The sequence below is a fragment of the Triturus cristatus genome, chromosome 7, assembly GCF_964204655.1.
Source record: "Triturus cristatus chromosome 7, aTriCri1.1, whole genome shotgun sequence".
In the NCBI taxonomy this organism is placed as follows: Eukaryota; Metazoa; Chordata; class Amphibia; order Caudata; family Salamandridae; genus Triturus; species Triturus cristatus.
The window spans coordinates 23725585-23745038 of NC_140590.1; the positions used below are offsets into that span (position 1 = coordinate 23725585).

The following is a 19454-nucleotide window of genomic DNA, read 5'->3' on the forward strand; positions in this document are numbered from 1 at the left end:
ACATAGCTGAGGTAAGTGTTCATCACCATCACACGACTGAGGAAAGGGCACACCATAATCACACGGCTGCGGTGAAGGTACACCATCATCACACAGCTGATGTAAGGGTACAGCATTGTCACATGGCTGAGGTAAGGGTGCACCATCATTACACGGCTGAGGTAAGGGTACACCATCACCACAGAGCTGTGATAAGGGTAGACGATCGTCACATGGCTAAGGTAAAGGTACACCATCATCACACAGCTCAGATAAGAGTACACCATTGCCACATGGCTGAGGTAAGGGTACACCATTGTCACAAGACTGAGATAACAGTACAAGGCTAATGTAAGGGTACACCATCATCACACAACTAAGGAAAGGGTACATCATCAACAAAAAGCTTAGGTAAAGATACACCATTGCCACAGGGCTGAGGTAAGTGTATCCCATCATCACATGGCTGAGGTACTGTTACACAATTGTTACAAGATAAGGAACAAGCTACTAGAAATACTCAAAGTGAATGGCAGAGAATTTCAACAACATTAGTCACTTGTTTATCCTCTCAAATGAGCGGTGTAAGCCCTCCAGTAAGAGAATCTGCCTAGAGGTGAATGTCCAGGGCTGCTGCTGCTACACTGAGGGACCCTTCACAGTCCAGTCCAGGTGCCGCCAGAGAAGCCTGTTCACACCCAGTGGGACTTACATCTCTTCAGAACATCTGGAGTACTGGAGAAGCATCTTCCATATTGTGTGGAATTCATGTGAATCCGTTTGAACTGGTTACGTTTGGAGCCCTTATTCAGTGTTATAGAATTTCCATTCATCTGGAATAATCTGACTGAAGTCTGAGGAAAAAGTTCTGCTTATTTCAGGACTTTTGCTCAAAGTAGAACTGTCACTAGAAGTGAGGGATGTTTTTGTGAACCCCTCTTGGTACTTTATTCACTGTATCTACATTTGCATTTGCATTGTGGGTCTGAGAGCATTTAATGTCTTTTATCAATGTTTTAATATGAGTCAGTTTTTGATTTCTTTATATTGTTTGATCTTTTGATTGAATTTACTTTGTTTTTGTGAGATTTGTCTTATTATATTTTTGACTTTGTACTCAACTTGGTTTGGACCATGAAGGTATTTTATTACTTAAGTGTATGGCCTTCTCGATAGCTGTTAAACTTCTACTTTGCTGCTTGTGACCCACTATGAACGTTAATCCAGAGATTTCCTCCCAGGATCCAGTGTTCAAAGCTCTCTCTAAGGCTGTGTCCTCTCTCCACTAAACTCTAACACCTGCAGCGTACCCTTCGTATGACGTCCATCTGTCCCAGTAGTGTTCAGTGATGATTATCTCTCGTCTCTCTTCCTTTAGGGATGCAGCTGCGGGGGAGTCTGCTTAGATGGCACCCAACAAGAGTAAGTACAGAAATGGGACAATATTAAAAAATGGGGCCTCTTCGGTATGTGCACAGGGACCTCCAAGAGCCCAGAAATGTTTTCACGAGGGACACTCCTGCTGAAGCTTTGTCTCTTTGGGGTCTGATCCAAGAGACTCAATCTGGCCATACAAAGCTATGTTTAGAGCTCGTGATCTAACTTCAGGACAGTGTTAATCCTACACTCTTCCCATGGCAAGTTAGTGTCCAAGTGTCTTCATTCTCTGCAGAACAGAGGTACTTGTGATGACATTTGTATAGTGCTTTAAACCTTTGGAGGGGCATCAAGGCACTTTATCAGACAGAACTTACACTATAGAGTGAACAAGTGCATGGTTGGGCTGGTGTTGTATTTGCAGAGTAGTAGGGCTCCATGGGTGCAGAGGTCTATGTTTGAAGTCTTGTCTGCTCTTTTGCTGGAGCGGATGCTAAGCTGTGTAATTCGAGTCTGTAACTTCCCCATAGTCCAGCACTCGCCTTCTCCGCCAAAATGGTGCATTAAAAGCCTCCCTAAGAAAGAGTCATGACAGCCACAATCCAGAGGGACAAGGTGTAATAGGAGAGATGAAACATAGCCTGGTTCCTTGTGATGGTGCCTGGATAGACCTTCTTCCCCTGACCCACTCCACACTCTCATAAATGTACCACACTCGGGCCAGCATACACGTTTGCTGTACAAACAGTGAAATTATTGCTTGATCCTCATTTAGTGCAATGAAGTCTCCATGAGATGCTAGAAGCCTCGTGTATCCCCTCCCTCGGGCTCTAAGCCCATCCTCTTACATCACTTGCCACCTGCACCAGCAGGGAAGGTAACATGTTTGTTCAGCCATCCTTTTTTACCTCATTCACATCCTCTAAAAGACAAGCACGACTAGTGTACATTGCCAGAGAAAGGAGGAGCCAATGTTTACATGGAAGCTGCTAGTCTGAGTCAAGTCCATTCATAAGGTGCGTAAACCCCAAAGTATTCAGGCTCTGGTACAGTTTCCAATCGCACATCTCATTAGAACTGAAGAGTTTTACGTTTTTCTGGAGTCCTTTAAGCATGGGACATTCCTTAATTCCAACTTTAGGCCATTCCACCAGGTCACCTGTGCTCCCTGTAGCTGCCTCCCAGCCAGCGCTGTCTACTTAAATGTGTAGGAAACCAGCTGAACCTAAACTTAGGGCCTAAGGTGACTCATTGGAGCATAAACGTGGTGTCTAAAGGCTAGTTATCTGGACCACTTTGATAAACACATTTCTGGAGTATCATTAGGGCACAATATTTCATCCTGTCCACTATCGGTAGCCAGTGTCATTTATGAAGAGTTAAAGTTATGTGCTCCCGCAGTTGGACACAAGAAACAACCCTCAAGGTGGCATTTTGAATTTTCTCAAGCGTGCTCTTGTGCTTCTAGGGTGCGTGCTCCTTTTTAGTCCAACTGTAGCTGACACAAACTACAGCTAAGAGTGTTTGCCTGATCTTCCATGTTAAGGTGATTATCTGAGACCGCTCCTAGGGACTTTGCCCTTTTCTTGAGGCTTGATACAGAATCCCTGTAGGAGGCTGGCTTAGTATATGGTGCTCACTTATGTAAATGAAGCACCTTGCACTAATCCAGACAACCGTAATCGTGATTTTAGTGATCTTAGACAACCTTACAAAGCTCTCTAAGTGCTGGCTGTGGAGAGCAGCCTTCAGGCTTAGTCCAGAAGGAGTGTAAAGCAGCTTGTTGTACCAGTACTAATCACATAGTGTAGGTTAAGTGAAAAAGAACCACACAGTATATTTATAAAAATATGTATTTATTATAAACACTCTCTACACATTGCAATATCGCCTACCCTGAGATATAATTACAATACACACAATACTTTGAAAATAGAATATGTAAGTAGCACAAATACACAGTGGTCGCCAGGGGGAGACCACATCATATATTAATAAAGTGGAATTTAAACCACAACCTAAGTCGAGACTGGACCCAGAAGATGTAGAATAGCTGGGGACTCAAGGAACCACCCAAGGTAAGTACCCAGGAACCCCAGGGAGGCCGTGTGCAGAGTGAAACACTTCCTTCATCGTATGCTTAGTGGGTGGTGTATGGTTTGCAGTCCAAGTGTTTTACAAATTTGTATTGGCAAATTGGCTAAATACTTCCAAAAGGTGGGTTAGAAATCCAATCCCTGTTTCCTCGTTGTTTTATTGGTTCTTGTACATCTTTGTCCCCCTGAATGAAGGTGTCTCAATATGTCCCTAACTGGCCCATTGATCATTTTTGCATTTTTTTTAGATGTGACCTGCATGACTGGGTAGAAATATGCAGACGAGGCCTCACCAGTGCTGTGTACAGAACTTACAACTGTCTGCTGAGTTTGCACCCCGACATGTTGTTGACAAATGAATTTCGCAGGTTGCATTCTTTAAGAGCCATCATCCCTCATTCATCCTGGACCCAGACTCATGCCTATAGCCATTATGCTCCTAGCTGCCGATTGCCCACATGTCAAATGTAGGCACTTCAGACAGTTCTGTTTTTTTGGCCCAGTGTACTATGCATGCCTGGATTTCAACGTCAACGCCTATAGCAGAAAACATAAAACTACAAGTACCAGAATGCCAAGGGCTGCTGGCTAAAGAGCCAGGACTGGCTGATGACCTCATCTATGATTCTTGTCCACTTGGAGCTTTAAAAATTAAAGTCACTCTACCGAAAGTCTAATTTGTCCAGGTCTTTAACAGAATAGTTTTTCCTAAAAAGCCTACTTGAGTGTCCCTAATTCAAAAAGACCCACAAATGTCATAGATGAACTCAAAGAGATGGCACAGAGGGCATGTGGTGGAAAAGCTCTTGGCACACATTTTAATGAATGTTTCAAGAAGATGCCCTAGCAGGCATGGTATTTCTAAAGGTGGACCGGGCGCCAACCAGTGCAGTGGGGTCTTAAGGGTCACTCACATATCAAATGTTGGTGCAATACTGTGAGTGAATCACTTTCACTTTTTGTGAATCGCAAACACTAGCACAACAGGCCTAAGTGGAGAAATGATTTTTTAAAATGGGAACATTTTCAGGCCATTAATGGTACAGACTTAATAATGGGGCAACTTGGTTTATACTTGGCGCGCCTGTAAAAAGGGACCTCATATTTCTATTCAGGTTTGGGACATCACACATCAAAAATGATTATGACATTGCAAGCGCCACCAACCGAGCTGTCTGTAGGTACTAAAATAATGGGTGACATTCTCCTACTCAGTGGTACTCATTTCATGAACTTAGAAAGTTGAAAGACTGAGTTATCCACGCGGAGGTTCAAACCAATGGCGTCCACATTTCAAGGCATTAGCTCAGCCCATTACTTATTCCTTTAATTTGAAATCCTTCTTTCCTTTATTGTGTGACCCTTCTGCGAACAATAGGACCTTCCTGAAGTCGCCATATAAGGCTTCAACTCTCTGTTACTGTGCGTTATCTGTTTATGCAACACAACCCAGAAGGTCATTCACATCACAGACAATTGGCATCTCTACAAAGGGCAATAATGCTGTAACATGGCTATTAACTTGCCATGTCATAAGGGCGGCTGTAAACTAACAGCACCAAGTTTTACCTTTTCAATTAAACTTAGTTCTGTAAGAGAATACACAGGACTGGCTGGAAGTCACATTCATGCCATAAGGACTAGTATAGAATGTATGTTAGGACTGCAGAATAGTGGAACTATGTCAACCTTTGTGTAGGTTATATTGGGGAGCTATAGGGTCATGGAAGTTAATGTTCACCTGCACGGGGCAACATAGCTACTCTCCAGGCTATGAAACTGTTGCTTCGTGAAGTTGTAAACCTGTTGGCATAGGGTAGCCGTACTGCAGTCCTATTTACATAAAGCCTGACCAGGGAAGTATCCTGCAGACTGACTTGCAAGCTGCAGCATGGTGACCTTAAGGGTCCTATGCCTGGTGTATTTGTGCAGCAGTCCAGACCACGTAAGCTGCAGCACTGTGCACTCATAAGACATTATGCACAGGGCAGCAGTGCTGTCAACTGAAGTAGAAAGCTGCAGACTTATGAACTGACATCACATATTCACAGACCAATGGTAGAGGCGGACAAGCCACTACGGACTCAAGCGAGAAGCCCAAATCTGGCTAAACTCGAGGTCCTCTTGGACACTCAAGCCCAAAACGAGCCGAGCTTTCATTTCTTATGTGTGCCGCCTATGGGCTAATCTTGTGCGGCAAGAATAAAAACAAAGCAATAAACTTTCATGTAAAAAAGTAGAAAGAGATACCCATCTGGCACCTCTATTGCACAATCCAAAACCAGCATACCTTGAAACAATCATGGCTTTCCCCTTTGAACAAAGTGTGTGATCCTCGGCACATATTTTATTTCAATGTGCCTCCGTTTTCTTCATTATCAGATGCTAGCACCTTGAAATTTGGGCGCACAGGAGTTGCGCTGTACAAAATCTCTCTGGTTTGATTTGATGCACTGTAATGTGGCTTCATATATAATAAAAATCAATGCCAAATATGTGGTGTACATGATGACTGGCTGGCCTCTTATTTCAATAGTAGGATTGTCACCAGGGCAGGGGTGGAGAGACATTAATGTTTCTAAATGCATGTTAAAGAAACTAGCACTTCTAAGGAATATTTTTCTGGTTTACCAAGTTGGAACTCTTCCAGCATGAAAAAGAAATACACTTTTTAGAAACTTAAAGAGACTCTTTTATATCTTTACATGATGTTTTTGCATGAATTACGTATAACCCTGGGCGGAGCAGATGTAGTCCCTCTACACGAAGTTCCACAGAGTTGGAAAGCAACTCTGTGGAACTTTGCTTCACTCCGCGCCCTCCCAAAGTAATTAAAAGTAATTAAAAAGGCACTTACCTGCCCCATGACTGCCTCCTCCTCGACATGGGCGCTCTCCTGCCTCCTCCTCGCCGTCCTTCTTCACTAATAACCCCTACATTGTACGTCTTGCATGTGCGCATGCCGACTTACAAGACGTACAACACAGGGGTTATCAGTGAAGAAGGTCAACGAGGAGGAGACAGGAGAGCGGCTATGTCGAGGAAGAGGCAGCCACGGGGAAGGTAAGTGCTGATCCGGCGCAACCCTAAATCCGTGAACCAGGGACCAAGACACATGTCATGCATAAATCACTTGTCAAACAGTTGGGCCCATCACACATTAACCATAAATGATCCCTGAAGACGAGCGCCGGATTTGGGGGGTTTATTTTGTCAGTTTTATATATAAGTTTACTTCTATACTTCACATTCATAACACATTTATCATTCCTAACTATTTGTAACTTCAACTATCTTCTTCTGGTCGATGGACCATTAGTTGGTGAGTTGATGGTGACTATGATTAACTAAACAACTCAATATTTTAATCAAATAACCACAAATTCATTTATGCGTTTAATAGTTTTATCTTATCTTAATTTATATGCTCATTTAGACACAGCCTCGTCCCATGCACTCCTGCAACGTGCTCGTACCTAAAGTGCTCCCTCTTGATGCTCTCGTTCCGACGCTCCGGTTCTCGACTAGCAGACCACACCCAAAATGGGATGCCAATTATACCCTAACTCTCAACTCACTTTCTTACAATGTTGCAGTGTCCGTAGAAACTCAGCCAGTGATTGGTTAGCACGAGTCATGTTAGAGTCCCCTCATCAAGTTCTCATCACCAGTCCATCCCATACCTGTTTTAACAAAGGAAGTATTAAGAATAAATGAAGCCATATACCACTAAAGTAACCACTTGTACATTTTGCAACAATATCAAATCATGACATCGGCTTCACATTCAATTGCACGCAGCGATGACAGTTCCCACAGTTGCTGTCGCATCTTGGCACGTAAACAATAGGTCTCAGGTCAACATGGCCTTCACACGGGTTACATCAGCTGGTACACGCGGCAGTTTGTGAGCGGGCAGAGCTTTCAGCTTCTTCTTACAGACCAAGACAACCACATGTGGGCTCGGACACGAGGCCATTTTCATGCAGGCCCAAATCTCGGACTAAAGTAAACAAACACAAAAGAATATTAATTAATGAAATGAAACCCATTATGTTTACCTCCCACCATACTATTACCCTGTATTAATTATGACCTAGCGAAAGCTATTAATTTAAAGCAGCTTTTCTGTTATTCGTGCACAACATGCAAAATGTTGAATGTACAACACACCATAAACATGCACTAGTGCGAGTTTTCGAAACACAAACAGGTAATATGTGCTCAAGCCATCATGATTTAGTATATTAAGTAAAATGCGTTTGCAACATGTGTGTTCAGAGTTTGTTAGTCCATGCAGTTAATACATCATTATGGCGAGGTATTTAACTTCATGAGGATGTATTTTACAAACCTCTCTCAAAATAGCCTTTTTAATTACTTTTAAATACTTTGGGAGGGTGGAAGGGCCGGCTAAACACGCTCTGCCACAGAGTCATACTTTTGCCTGAACATCTCTTTCGCAGCCTAAAGGCAAAATTACATAAACTCTGCTGGCGGAGCCTAGTTACCCGCCCGGGCTTAAATGTGTATTAATGGCTCGTGTCATGCATGGACTCTTAGAGCCAAGTGTGAGAAGATGGCTTGGTATATGGTGCACACCTATGTGAGTAGGCACCCTGCACCTATCCAGACAACCCTTATGGGGATTTTAGTGGTCTTAGACAACATTGGAAAGCTCTTTAAGTGGTAGCTGTGGAGAGCAGCCGTCAGGCTTAGCGCAGAAGAAGTGTAAAGCAGCTTGTTTTACCAGAACATAATCTTACTTTTATAGATTAAATGAAAAAGAACCACACAGTATATTTATAAAAATATGTATTTATTATAAGATACTCACTGACACATTTAGATATCTCCTGCCCGGTGATATACACAATACAAGCAATACTTTTCAATAGAAAACAGATAAGTAGCACGAATACACAGTGGTTGCCAGGGGAACACCAAACCATATACTAAAACAGTGGTATGCGAACCACGAATCAAGACCAGACTATACCCAGAAGACGTAGCAGTGCCGGGGACCCAAGGAACCACCCAATGTAGGTAACCAGGAACCCCATGGAGGCCGTGTGCAGAGTGGGAACACGACTGCGGGCTCAATACAGATCAATGGGTAAGTCGAGGTTGCAATTTTAAAGAAGAAGGACCCTTCCCAGTAGACCCTGAAGAAACCCTGTGAAAGACAGAAGGTTGGAGAGCCACCCCACCCGTGGATATCCTAGGAACCAGATATCGACTCCAGAGAAGCCAGGTGCATGGTGTGTGAAATGGCTTCGGAAACCGCTCTCAAACTCAATGGAGGACTTCGGGAAGATGCCACTGCTGGAGAAGATGAAAGTGTCCGGTGGAACCCAAAGGTGGATTCAAGATGGTGAAGAACCTGTGAGCAGAGGAGACAGAGTCTATGCCACTCAGGAGTGACCCGGCAGCGCGGAAGACGAATCCCACCAATGTTGAGTGTTGCAGAAGAGCTGACAGTGACTTTGAAACTGCAGCTGTGTGGACCAGGTTATGCTGTGGAAGCCCAGGAGCCATGCACAAGCAGTCCCACATCGGATGTCTAGAATTTAGGGGTCAGTGTCCATCGGAAGCACCAACAAGGCTTGGCAGCTGCAACCAACATGGAATGTGAGGAAGGTTCAGTGTCGGGACCAGCAAGGTCCAGGTGACTTACCAAAAGCAGGGGACTCAGGGCAGGCTCCGTACAATCAGGGGAGCCAGATGAATTCAAAGATTACCCTCAAGAGAACCCATCTCTCTTCTACTCCGGTTCTCTTCCGGTTGCCGCTGTAGCGCCGCCATTTTGGTTGACGGTCTAGTGGCTCAACCAACACAGTCAACCCTCTATTTAGGAGGGGCCATGCAAGCGCGCAGTCCCAAGACTGCTTTTTAACTTTTAACTTGTATTGTGCTCTGTTACGGACTGCTGTGAGAGATTGGCAAGCGTGTACTCATGTTATTTGACCTGCGTGTGGGGCTTGTAGCGAAGAGTGGGGGATTTTAGAACTACTCCGCTTTGGAAGCAAGCTAGCTTTGTGAACTGTAATATTTACTCCTATTCATTTCACTGTAATAATTGCACTTACCCGCACGTAAAACTTTTGATTCACTCTCGCGCTTGCGAGGGATAGACTCTCTCTTCTACTCCGGTTCTCTTCCGGTTGCCGCTGTAGCGCCGCCATTTTGGTTGACGGTCTAGTGGCTCAACCAACACAGTCAACCCTCTATTTAGGAGGGGCCATGCAAGCGCGCAGCGCGCGCGCGCGCAGCGGGCGCGCCGACTGCGCGCCGGAGGCACGCCAGAGGCAAGCCCGTCTGCGCCCGTCCGCGCCTCGGACGCACCCAGCACTAGCCTTACGGTTAGAAATGATGTAAGATTAGTGAGATACACGAGGGAACAGCTACTAGACATAAAGAACAAGGTCAATGAGGGGGAAAAAGCTATTGCGATACCAAAGCCCAGTCTGGTCCTTGAGTGTGGCTTGATTAATTGTCGATCTCTGACAAAACACCATCAGGAAATTTTTAATCTGGTGGAAGACCTGCATTTAGATGTGCTATTCCTCACGGAGACATGGTGTAGTGCTGACTCTTCGGTGGAACTAGGGCTTGCCTGCCCAGAGGGATATAAGATCTTCCATAAGCCCAGAGCAACTGGACGAGGTGGAGGGGTCGGGGTGATGTTTAAGGACACCTGGGACTTCGCTCCATTTAAGGTTGACGAAGTGGCGGGCATTGAGCTATTAGGATTCTCCCTACAAGAACAGAGAGGGAGGCTCCTTACAGGGATGGTCAGCTATAGACCCCCTAGCTCTAGCACTCAGGTTCAGGCGCTCTTGGATGTCGTTGCGGCTCAGTCACTGACCCACTCAAGAATGTTGCTCTTGGGGGATTTTAATATGTGGGAGAATGGTGCTCATGATAGCCATTTAAGAGACTTGACGGAAATTTGTGAGAGTCTTAACCTGCATCAGTTGGTCCAGCAACCTACCCATCAAGGGGGGCATATTTTGGATCTTCTGTTTGCTGACTCTAAAGAAACTGAGGTGGTTAATATCCTACCTCAGACCTGGACAGATCATTCGTTGATCCAGTTCCGGATTTGTATACCGGATGGTAAAATAAGTAGACGGCCTCCTGCTACATATCGTATGGGGAGAGATTGGGCAAAACTCATGAGGAGCAGGGTTGGGCCACTTTTTCAAAATCTGCCTCCTTTTAATCCTCATGAGTCTGTGGACCTAAACTATCGTCTGTATCAGAACCACATTGTTGAGGTACTAGATCAGCTTATACCTCTGAAACGCCTGAAGGCCAGAACAAAGCACTCCGCGCCGTGGTTTACTGAGGAGCTGAGTATTATACGTAAAGCTTCTCGGCAGGCAGAGAGGAATTGGCGAAAGCATTATGCTGAGGACGATAAAGTGGCTATTAAAAAAGTACAAGCTCAATATAAAGAATTGTTGGCTAAGGCCAAAGTGGACTTTTTCCTCAATTCTATTCTATCAGCACCAAATAGCGCCAGAGCTCTTTTTCAGATCATTAGGGACCTTTCTAACCCCACTAGTGTGGGAAATAAGGTGGTAGCTTCACAGATGTTATGCAATAAAATCGCCTCCCATTTTGAGGAGAAAATTGCTAATATTGTAGGGGGACTTACCATGTCCGACCCCTCTCTGATGAATGTTATTGGACAATCGCCCCTGGTAGAACAAGAGGGAGTAACCTCACTGGAGCACTTTACACCACTCACTAATGAGCTGTTTATTAAATGTGCACAGAATGTGAGGTCAGGGTCTCCATTAGACCCCATACCTAACAGGATCTGGAAAGATCATGCTCCGGCCTTGTTCCCACGACTTTGGCAGATATGCTGTCTATCCCTGAATGAAGGGATGGTGCCTGAAACATGTAAGCTGGCTGTGGTTACTCCATTATTAAAAAAACCATCTCTGGATCCAGGAGACCCTACTAGCTTTAGGCCCATTTCCCTGCTACCTTTTCCTATTAAAATCCTTGAAAAGGTAGTGAGTAGCTCTCTTTCTGGGTATCTGGAGGAGTTCCATCTCCTGGATAAGAGCCAGTTTGGCTTTAGGCCAGGTCATGGAACGGAGACAGCTCTGGTCACGGTGCTGGATAACCTTCGGATGCGGGCTGACAGAGGCCTCTCATCGGTAATGGTCCTCTTAGACATGTCAGCCGCATTTGATACGGTAAACCACCGAATCCTGCTGAACAGACTGGAGCATTTGAGAGTTAAGGGATGTGCCTTGAGATGGATACGATCTTATCTCACAGGGAGACAACAACTGGTTTCCCTGCCCCCTTTTACTTCCAGCAAGACCTTGGTGGAGCATGGGGTTCCCCAGGGATCGGCCATCAGCCCCATTCTTTTTAATATCTATCTGCAGCCACTAATTCCTATCATCAAGGCGCATGGGGTTGATATTGTCAATTATGCGGACGACACCCAATTGGTGTTCTCACTAGAGGGAAAGGATGCCATAAATATGGATGAATTCCAGAAATGCATGAGTCAGACCTCGGACTGGCTCAGGGCTAACTCCCTGCGATTCAACGGAGGCAAGACTGAGGTGATTTACTGTTCCCCAGCGAGAGTAAGGGATATGCCTTTTGATCTTAGACTGGCCCCAGATATGGATCCCATTATCCCTGTGACTTCGGTGCGGAATTTGGGGGTCATGTTCGATAATGATCTGCAAATGACTTCGCAAGTCAAAAAAACTGTGGGGGTTTGCTTTGCTCTTATGAAAGCTCTACGGCAAATTCTTCCCTTCCTGCCGATGGAAAAAAGACCTTTGGTAGTTCGCAGTATTATCCTGAGTAGGCTGGACTACTGCAATTCTCTGTATTTAGGAGCACCTCTTTACATCTTTCAGAGATTGCAGAGGGTCCAGTCTATGGCAGCCAAATTGGCGCTGACCAGGAAACGTGACTCTTCATCCACGCTGGCGCTTCAAGAGCTTCATTGGCTTCCTATGAGGGAAAGGGTCAAATTTAAATCCCTGTGCATTTTTTATAAAGCGGCACATGGCCTTGGCCCTTTTTCCTTACAGGAGAAGATCTCCTGGTACAAACCTCAAAGGACTCTCCGTTCCTCGAACGCTTTTCTGTTAAACACTGGCAGGATTAAGAAGGCCAGAATGGGAGGTAGGGCTTTTAGTAATGTGGCCCCACGCTACTGGAATGAACTCCCGTTGAATATCAGACAGGCTAACTCTCTGATGGAGTTTAGGCGAAATCTGAAATCCTGGCTCTTCCCTAGAGAGGGGTCTATGGCCTCGTTACTTCCCTAGTTTTGGTTGGGCTTCCGCTCAGCTATCTCTCCCCTCCTACCTGTCTCTGCTGATGCACTTCTTGTTGGTTTAAAGGTTCTATTCCATCACAGTCTACGCGCCAAGATACCCGGAGGTGATAGCTGCGCGATATAAAAACTAAATACAAATACAAATACAAAATACACAAGCCAGAGGCCTGGAGTCGCAAGAGGTCAGAGAGCAGCTCACCAAAGATGCAGGCCCATGATGCAAGTGTTGCGGTTTTGACGAAAATCTTGGTCACTGGAAATGCTTGAGGTTGGGGCTACTTGGATCGATTGCTAGACATTCCATGTTAATATTCCTGAGGTCCCTTTTCCATTGTTTAATTTTCTTTGGTTGATCCCTTTTCCGTATCACCTCCCTGTTAATAAAGAAGAAGATGCTGTAATGGTTGGACCAATCACAAGGGGTAATGCCCTCCAATTTGATGGTATTACCTTTTGAAAAGATGAAGTCCAGAATTTATCCTTTGTTGTGAATTGGCCGGTCACAGAATTGGGTAATTTCCAGATCCAATAGGAATGAGATTACCGCTTGGTGCTTAAGGTTAGACCAGTGAAGGTTAAAATCACGGGGGTAGATTTGGGACACTGAGTAGTCGTCGTTGGAAGAGATGATTCCATTAGTTGTTCAATGAAGAGGAGGTTATCATCAGGACGATGGCAGAAAGTATGAAATTTGCAAACCGTGAAGTGATTGCTAGAGATGTTGAGGCAAAGGTATTCAACTGCGGACGAGGTGGAGGTCTCTATGTGGGAAACAGATACTGTATTCCGGTGTATACAAGATAGTCCACCGCCCTGCTTCTTAGATCTTCCTAGACGGGTTATGTCATGATTAGGAGGCTCTAAGAAGTCTAACATAGGGGTGGAAAAGGGATTTAGCCATGTTTCCGTGAGGATGATGATATCTAGCTCATTGTTTTGGATGAGGTCAAAGATATCAGAGGCATGTTTACTGGCTGATCTGCAGTTGAGTAGTGCACATTTCAGCCTTACAGGCGTGTGTGATGTAGGAGTCTGTGTGATGTTCACTTGCTTGAGGTTGTCGCTATTTACGACTCTTCTGTTGTTAGAGGGTTCCCAGTGTGGGTTGGCGTGAATGGCTTGAATTTGGACCATAGGAATCTTGTCAGTGTCAAGAGTGATAGAGTAAGGAAGGAGTAGATCCTCGATATCACTGTTAGCAAGATCGACCTTCATTCTTCTTGGGCGGGAGGGGGCATTAGGAAGGGGTAAGGATTTAGAGATAAGGTGCGAGGAGTGCTAATTAAGGCCAGTGGGTGCACTAGCGGGGACTGTGGGCAGCTTTCCTAAGGAAATAAGAGAACTGAGAACTGAGCAGGGGTAGATGGTCAAGTGGGAGGGCTTTCAGTTCATGGAGTTCGTGAAAGAGAAGGTGCAATTGGAAAGATAACTTGTCCAGATGCGCAACCAGGTCTGCGTGTTGGTTCAAGGATAGAAGCTGAGGGGAGAGATCCGGGGCAGAGGAGAGGCCTCAAGGGATGTCTGAATGTACTGAGGCGCACATATGATGGTCCGAGGGAGGGGATGCGTCCTTAAAGTCTTGCAGAGTCCCTGCACGCTTGGAAGAAGTGCTGGGGAAGGAAGGAGGGTGGAAGGCCAGTTGTATTGTGTATTGGAGATGTTCCCAAGGAGGCTGAGTGTGTTAGGATGAGTGTTAGACCTGGCATCATTGGCGTTGGTCTCCCTTTAATTTTTTGTCTCCTTCGTGGTTCCTGGCGTTAGACACTCTGGGCGCTGTGCAACTTGCATTCGTTCATACAGCGCGAATGCTCCTTATTATAAATTAACTGTATGAACTAGTATAGTCTTAGTAGTGCCAAGGAACATGTTAGGAAAGTCAAATTTGGTATGCTTGAGCTTCAAATATTAACGTGCATCTGGTAGAGGTGATTGTCTTTATATTCTGAGTGTGCAACTACCGCTTTTTGAAAGCAGATATCTTTTTGTCTAAACCTTCCTGTGTGTTTTCTTGGTATGTGTATTGGCCATTTGGTTTAGAGGGCCAGGGCAGGCGAGGCTGACCTGAGTCAAATGGAGGGATCTGTCGTTGAAGTATGAGGAGGGGTGACCCCTTTGATCTGAGCAGGGCTGTGCCTGGCAAGGTGAATGATGGCCCCACCTCCCACTGGGCGTCTGATAGTGGGCCCCCTCTCCCTGAAAGGGAGGATGCCGCCTCGTAAATAAAGTCACCCAAGTCAACATAAAAAGTGGTTCTGGCCGGGTCGAGTGATTTGTGACTTTCTCAAGAACAAAGACTTTTGGGGTATAAAGATCTGAGCGGAAACCCCTTCGGTGTGTAACTTCGGGATGCGAAGAAGAACCTCTGTCCACGTAACAAGAGGGAAAGGACTTTGAAATTTTCATCCATCTACTGAAGAAACTACCCAAGGGCCTGATTTGAGCATGCCTCCTGCCGAAGTTTCAGGGACATTAAACTTCTTTCGTCGGCAGCCCGGATTCCTCTTGAAGGGAATCCTACTTGCAGGTGAGGCCTCTGTCGAGAAATCCAGGGTCTCTAGTTCTACTGTGGGGAATGCCGCATTTGACTTGCTACTGAAACTATTGCTATTGCCATTGTGGGCCACTGCAGCTGAGGAGCTGTGTCGCTGAGTGCCCGCATTTGACTTGCTACGGAAACTATTGCTATCGCCATTGTGGGCCGCTGCAGCTGAGGAACTGTGCTGCTGAGTGCCCGCATTTGACTTGCTACGGAAACTGCTGCTATCACCATTGTGGGCAGCTGCAGCTGAGGAGCTGTGCCGCTGAGTGCCTGCATTTGACTTGCTACGGAAACTATTGCTATCACCATTGTGGGCCGCTGCAGCTGAGGAGCTGTGCTTCTGAGTGCCCGCATTTGACTTGCTACGGAAACTATTGCTATCGTCATTGTGGGCAGCTGCAGCTGATGAGCTGCGCTGCTGAGTGCCCGCATTTGACTTGCTATGGAAACTAATGCTATCGCCATTGTGGGCAGCTGCAGCTGATGAGCTGTGCCGCTGAGTGTCCGCATTTGACTTGCTACGGAAACTATTGCTATCGCCATTGTGGGCCGCTGCAGCTGAGGAGCTGTGCTGCTGAGTGCTCACCTGTACCTTGCTACGGAATCCATTGTTGTCGCCATTGTGGGCCGCTGCAGCTGAGGAGCTGTGCCGCTGAGTGCCCGCATCTGCCTTGCTATGAAAATCATTGCTATCGCCATTGTGGGCTGCTGCAGCTGAGGAGCTGTGCCGCTGAGTGCCCGCATTGGTCCTACCACGAGGAAACTACGAGAATCAGTACTGTCGCTATTTTGGGCCGCCACTGCTGAGGAGCTGTGCCGCTGAGTGCCCACCCTTGTTTTACTACAGAAACCATCGCTATTGCTATTGCGGGCTGCTGCTGCTGAAAAGTTATGCTGCTGAGCGCCCACGCTAGCCCGTACGTCATGAGCCTTGCCATCTTCTGTGTGTGCCACTGGGCCGCCGCCTTCTAACCCCGTCCTAGGATTAGCGTGAGTGCACGCCGTGGACTGCTGCAGCCGAGGAGCTGTGGCTGCTGAGAGTCTGCCTGTCATCCCTCACCTTTCCCGTGAAGCTGTTCGCTGTGCTCCCTTTATATCCCAGGTACATTGTGCATCACCGGGCCGCCTAGGCCCCGATCTTGAACTAAGCTTGTTCCACCCGCACACACGAGTGCTTCCATCGCCCTGAATGAATCTGTAATTATGTGCATTGTGGTTATTTGAGCATTTCTCCGTTTTGTGCTTAACCTATATAAAGATAACAATTTTTCTATACTTGCTTGTGGTGTCCGTTTTGTAGCGTCTTTCCAGCGTTATTGTGTATGGTCATAAATGCTTCACACACTGCCTCTGCGATAGGCCTGTCTGCTCGTGCTACGTTTTGCACACGTTAAGTTTTCAGTGTCTGAGGCATATTAGCATTTATATCCAAAACATCGCCATACAACAAAACAGTTGGGTAATGAGGGACCACAGGACGACCAGGTAAATTCAGTTTTCCGTTTTTATGATGGATTTCAGAATATTCCAGCCAGCCAACACGTGTTTCGTCATGGGGCACACACACCCCCGACTTCTTCAGGGCTTCTCGTAGTATGGTCAATATATCGGACCTTACACCTGGTGATAATTCCGACAAGTACATCCATCCGTTACCGCCCGGTGCTCTCCGCGTGTGATTGCGAGTGTGACACACTCGCAATCACACGCGGAGAGCACCGGGCGGTAACGGATGGATGTACTCGTCTTCTGAGCCTGAGTGTTGAGAATCGGTGTCGTAAACTTACTGACTGTTTTGGACTTGACTGCGATTATATACTCATAACGCTGAATCACACTGGTTCCTTCATAGTTATAAGACCTCCTGGGTCGGAATTATCACCAGGTGTAAGGTCCGATATATTGACCATACTACGAGAAGCCCTGAAGAAGTCGGGGGTGTGTGTGCCCCATGACGAAACACGTGTTGGCTGGCTGGAATATTCTGAAATCCATCATAAAAACGGAAAACTGAATTTACCTGGTCGTCCTGTGGTCCCTCATTACCCAACTGTTTTGTTGTATGGCGATGTTTTGGATATAAATGCTAATATGCCTCAGACACTGAAAATGTAACGTGTGCACAGTCTTGCTTTCTGTTCATACAGTGGGCCACGGCCCACTTATAGAGGGTTTAGGGGTTGTTTCTCCCTCTTCTGTGGCACCGTTACAGATATAATTTTGGATTTTTACAAAAACGTTTAAAAGAGAGCGCTCGTAAATAACCTGACATCTTGAAATAATACCCCCAGTTTGCTAATTGCTCGTGCTACGTTACCTCAGGGTTGAGCAGGGGTTATCAAAGGATGTAGCCCCCTTACGCTGACTTAGGAAGAATGGTCACTATTTGACACCGGCGCCAGCCGCTGCCAACTGGAGGCTCCCATTTCTAACATTGGTGGTCAGCGGTGAGGATCAGGACTTGCATTTGTGATCCACACACAATAATCCGTGTGCTCTACTGGTGAGAGTTAACCGCGTGCGGTTTGATTTTGCTCTATTGCTGACTGTGAATGCCAGCCAGGTGTTTTTCGGTTCTATTAGATTGTTGACTGTGGTTGCCAGTTATTTTTGTTCTATCTGCTGACTGTGATTGCCAGCCAGGTGTGCTACTGGTGAGAGTAAACCGCGTATGGTTTGATTTTGTTCTGTTGCTGACTGTGATTGCCAGCCAGCTATTTTGTGTTCTATTGATTGGCTGTAGTTGCCAGTCATGTCTACACGAGGTAGGACGACATCCAATACTTCGGAGGATCTCCTCTTTGAGGAAGATAGGTTAGAAACCTATACTGCCAAACTAAGCTAAAGTCTTTTTGCAAGCGATTCACCGTCCCTGTTGCGGGTCTCTCTAGGAAGGAGGAATATCAGAAGGCCCTTAAGGCCTGGATGGAGGCGAGAGAGTCCGCCGAGAATGAGAAAGAAAATGCTGGAGGGCAGCAGGATGAGGAAGTGGGTTTAGTGGGAGGTAAAGCACTTTCCAACCCAGGTAATAGTGTGTCCTCAAAAGGTCTGTCTCCAGAAGAGATGGAGGACAAAGAGAGAGATAGGAGGCATAGTTTGTAGTTTGGAGATGGACAAATTGGAAGGTCAGAAGGACCTAGAGAGTAAAAAGTTGGATATTGAGAATAACAGGTTGGCATTTGAACTTGAAAAAATGAAACTCGAGCATCAGAGAGTATTGAGGGAGTTGGAGATCAAGGCTAAGAGTTTGGAGATCTCACCCTCTGGTGGCAGCATACCTTTAGTACCTACCAAGAGTAGAGAGTACATTCTCAAAAATGTCATCAAGGATTTCCATAAGAGTGAGGATATCGGGAAATGGTTTGCCGAATATGAGATAGCCATGGTGTCCCACTGGGTCCCTGAGAAGGATTGGGGAGCGGGGTTGTGGGGATGCTTTGTGAGTGATGGGAGGGATACCTTGTTGGTTCTGCCTGAACAGAGCAGGATGCTGTATGCCCAGATGAGACAGGCCTTGATGACACATTATGGTTTGACCCCAGAAATGTACAGGCAGGGATTTAGAACCTTTAAGAAGCTGGAGGGTACCACTTGGGTTGAATATGTGTCTTTTTTTTGCAGAGCAATGGATCGCTAGGTAAAAGGTAGCAAAGTGTAAACCTTTGAGCAACTGTATGATTTGTTCGTATTGGAGCATTTATCTAGTAACTGTTTTCCACAGCTACACCAGCACCTTGTTGATAGCAAGCTCACTAACCCTAGGAAGCTTGCTGAGGAGGCGGACCGCTGGGTGAGCACCCGGGTTCGCAAGGGTCCTGTGGGAGACTTCGCCAATGGTGGGTAGGGTCCCCAGCAGAGAAGTGGGGGGGACAGGGGTAAACAGAGAGAGTTCCAGAGAGGGCCCCAAAGTAATTCCCCCTAGAACCAAGGAGTGGTGTCCCAGCCTCCCCCTGAGAAGAAGCCGGTGCCCTCGACAGGTAGGCCAATTCAAAGGGGGCCTCTTACTTGCTTTAAGTGTGGTCAAGTAGGCCACCGGTATTATGATCCCCAGTGTCCCCTGAGGGATACCAATGCACCACCCCGTGAACGCCCCCACCAGATTGCCAGTGCAGCCCTAGGAGGGGAGGAGATG

The 19454-nt window shown here is 46.3% G+C and overlaps 1 long non-coding RNA gene across 1 annotated transcript in view; it reads left to right on the forward strand.

Annotated features, from left to right (window-relative positions):
• LOC146808717 (uncharacterized) overlaps positions 1-4219 on the forward strand; it is a 78883-nt gene extending 74664 nt beyond the window's left edge. The window contains exons 3-4 of the long non-coding RNA XR_014966235.1: positions 1358-1401; positions 3701-4219. This is a non-coding gene — a long non-coding RNA (uncharacterized LOC146808717). The remainder of the gene's footprint in view (positions 1-1357; positions 1402-3700) is intronic.
• The last annotated feature ends 15235 nt before the right edge of the window (positions 4220-19454 follow it).